Below are 4,621 nucleotides of genomic sequence, written 5' to 3' on the forward strand. Positions count from 1 at the left end.
ATAAATGTTAAACTGTTAGAATTAAATATAATTCTTTTTAAATTTGATTTTTAATTATTTAATTTAAAGAAATTATAGAGAATTCATTAGAAACGTTATTAAAGGTCAAAAGATCATTTAAATTAAGAAAATATGTCAGATTTGTCGTATATAAAAATATTATACACACATATATATATATATATAGAGGACGTTTCAAATGCAATCAATCACATTTATACAACCAATGCAACTTAATTAATTGAGATATTTATGGAAATGATGAGAGTTCATTTATTATGATTTGAATATTTATGAAAGATGACTAGAGTTCATTAATTATGAGTAATACTTTATATTATGAAACAATCAAAACTTTTATGAAATCACATATTCACCAAATTAAATGGACGGTTAAGATTGAATTATACAAATGTATAGAATTGCATAATAACTCACCTTCACAAAACCATATATGAATCACGTAATATATACATACATACATATATATATATATATATATATATATGTATATGTATAAAATCATACATGATTCGGCGCGACTTTGTCTGCTACTTAAGTCGCGGCAAAAGTCGTTCGCTTTCATTTTTTCGCCATTAATGTAAAATTACATGTGATTTTCTATACTTTTTTTTCTTGTTCTATTAAATAGATAGTGTTCTTGTTTGAAGTTTCATATATATATATATATATATACACACACACACATACATATATATATATATATAGATGAATTATTATACAACTCTTTACATTTATACAACCAATATAACTCAATCTCAATCGTTCATTTAATTTGATGAATATGTGATTTCATTAAATTTTTGATTGTTTCATAATATAAAGTATTGATCATAATTAATGAACCCTAATCATCTTTTATAAATATTCAAATCATAATAAATAAACTCTCATTATTTCCATCAATATCTTAATTGATTGAGTTACATTGATTATACAAATATGATTGGTTGCATTTGAAACGTCTCATCTCTCTCTATATATAAAAGATAATGCATATGCACATGTAAAACAAAATACCTATGTATTAATACATAAAAATGCTTGAAAATATAAAAATAAAACAGATTTTAAAATTATAATTTAGATAAAGTATGTAATTCTTTAGTTAATCAGATAAATGAAATTTGATACTTTTATTAAATATTCGTGAAATTAAAAAGTAAATAAAAATCATATAATCCACCGCACCTTTTGTCCACTTGCAACTTGCAAGCTGTAAAATGGTCAAGTTGAAAGCAAAGTAAGAGAGCACTTATTGAATTATTACAATTACCTCCCTTGAGGTTTACTTTAATTACATTACCACCCCTATACTTTTGACAACTTTCAATTTGCCAAAACTTTGAGGTTTCAATTGGAGTTGAAACCACCAAGGGTGTTGATTGGATTAGAACCAGATTGGACCAAACCGGATAGAATCGAAACCGAAAAGACAAAAATGATGGAACAGAAATGTAACCGGTTCATACCAGTTCAGGGTTTACGTTTTGACAGTTCATTAATAAACCTGATTGTGAACCAAATGCATGTTTAGTTTTTTGATATTAAAAATAATAAGTTTGAAAAATAAAAATAAAAATAAAAAAGTCGCTTCTATTCCAATTTGAATCAAACCAGACTAAACTGGAAAGTGATTTTTTGAAAAACAAAAAATGAAATCAATTTAGAAAGATCTAGAATCAAGAACCGAACAGATGCAATTTTGATTTTATTTGTCTAATAGTTCCTGATTTGGTCTTGCCGGCCTATATTTGGTTTTGTTGGTCCTTAGTTGTATATATTCGAATTTGCAATTTAAAAAAAAACACCAATTGTATATAAACAAAGAAGTTATTGATACGTTCATATTGCCATTAAATTTTGAACTTATAACCGTTTTGATGAGTGTTGACGAATATGAAATTAGACTTATTTTATATTTAGTTGAATAAGACCTTTTTTTGTAACTATAGTATCTAAGGGGTTGTTTGGCAGTTGCTGAATGGTTTGGTGCAGAATGATTAAGTAGTCAGAATGATTAAGAGACTTTCATGATATAATGCAAAATGAAATATAATTATTTCATAATTATTTACAATGAAATTAGAGTGTTGAATGGTTAAGAAATGTCCAAAATTCAAAATCTTTCAGAGGGTTTTAGAACCATTAAAAGACATTTTTTTTCGTTAAATAAGATTAACTTCTTAATGATTTAGAGACTGTCTCTTAATGGAACTATTAAGAGGTAAACAAACAACCTCTAAAACTTTTTATTCATAACGTTTCTTATACTTTTGACAAATTCGATTATATATATATATATATAGAGAGAGAGAGAGAGAGAGAGAGAGATAGATAGAGAGAGCGCTTAGTTCAAATGTTAACCCAAATTATTGTGTTAACTTTATAAACCTTTTAGACCAATCACAATCCATCTTAGTCACTATCTAAAAATTTAATGTTAAGGGTATATGAGTATTTTTTTTGTAACTCCTAATGAAAGTATTTGAAGGTAATTGAAAGTAAATGAATTAAGTTGAATATCAACAAGCTAAAATCATGGAACATGAATCTTTTTGTAACTGTCAATTAAATATGTTTTAATCAAGACAAAAAAGAAAAATTTCTAACATACCCTCAACATTAGCAGCATAGAGAGATATGAACATTAAGTATAAAGGCCTTTTGATTGGTCTATAAACACCTATGAACACCATATGGTTATGAACACCATATGATTAACAAAAGATCTTGAACACCTATGAACACCATATGGTTTTGAACACAATCTTATGAACGTATTATGGTTATGAACACATTTTTATAAACACATATAAGCACATTCTTATGAATACCTTATGGTTATGAACACATTCTTATAAACACCTATCAATATCATTAAAATACCATAAAAGTAACTTACATATAAAAATTTGTAACATCTCATTAAATATCATAAAAGTAACTTACACATAGAAATTACCTATTTACTCTTCATCATTAAATCAAAATTTTGAAGTAACATCTACTAAAGAATGAATCTTATTGGTCCAATAATTTCACAAAGTTAACACCATATTCTTGGTTAACAAAAGATCTTACCACTACACACACACACACACACACACACATATATAGCCATAAGTTATTTTGAGAAGTGATAAATATTTGAGAAGTAAAGAAGTGATCATAGCCCTTCATACGATCAAGATCGGATTTGAATGATTAAGAATTATGGTTTTGACTGGTCAAAATTTGTGGCTATGCTAAAAATAGAGGAGATAATTTTGTAACTTTTACAAATAAGCGACAAATGGGTCCATATGTAAACCTATGTGATTCACATATGAACTATATGTTCATATGTGAATCCGTGTAATTCACATGTGAGAAGTAAAAAAGTGATATTATCCCCTCATACAGTCAAGATCGGTCAAGAATTTTGGCTTTGACAGGTTAAATATTGCGGCTTTGATTTGTCAAGATTTGTGGTTTTGAGTGGTCAAACGAAAAAAATAAATGGGTAGTTTCACAACTTTTACAAATAGGCAGCAAACAAGCGCATATGTGAACCTATAGTTCATATGTTAATTAGTTAATTAGTTCATATATGAATCACACATGTTCATATGTGACTCAGTTAAATAGTTCATATGTGAATCACACGAGTTCACATATGCACTTGCTCACAACCACTCAACCCCCACACCTCCACCTAAACCACTGACCCTACCCCCTACCATCCCACCACCTCTAAGACCTCCCGCCACAACCCCCACCTAAATTTATGTTGCCTTACTTTTATTCAAAATACGTTCGACTACCTTAAATAGGATTCACTTATGTTCCATATAATTCATTTACATTCATTACCTTCAAATACATTCATTTACAATACTATGTCACATATGATATAGCATTTAATTAACTCAATTAAGTTCAGTTACCTTCAAATACCTTCATTTAGCTTCAATTACCTTCATTTATGTCACATTACCTTTATTCAGGATTACATTGAACCACGTTGAAAAGGATTCAATTACATTCAACTTAATTCATTTACGTTCTATTACCTCCAGATACATGTATTTACAATACTATGTCACATTTGAATTAACTTTCAATTAACTTCAGTTAAGTTCGATTACCTTTATTTAGCTTCATGTGTCTTCATTTATATTGCATTTCGTTATTCTGATTACGTTCAACTACCTTAAATAGGATTCAATTATGTTCAATTTAATTCATTTACGTTCAATTACCTTCATAATACGTCCATTTACAATACTATATCGCATCTGAGATAACATTCAATTACCTTCAAATACCTTTATTTATGTTGCATCACCTTTATGCAGATTATGTTCAACTACGTTAAAAAAGATCCAGCTACATTCAACATCATTCATTTACGTTCAATTACCCTCAAATACATTCATTTACAATACTATGTCACATCTGAAATAACATTTAATTATCTTTAATTAAATATAATTATCTTCAAATACTGTCATTTAGATTCAATTACCTTCATTTATGTTGCATTACATTTATTCAGAATACGTTTGTTAGTCCCGAAGGGTAAGGCAATAAGCAGAAAGTAATTGTAGAAGGGGGG

The sequence above is a fragment of the Cynara cardunculus genome (assembly GCF_001531365.2).
Source record: "Cynara cardunculus var. scolymus isolate 2C chromosome LG 2, CcrdV1, whole genome shotgun sequence".
NCBI lineage: Eukaryota > Viridiplantae > Streptophyta > Magnoliopsida > Asterales > Asteraceae > Cynara > Cynara cardunculus.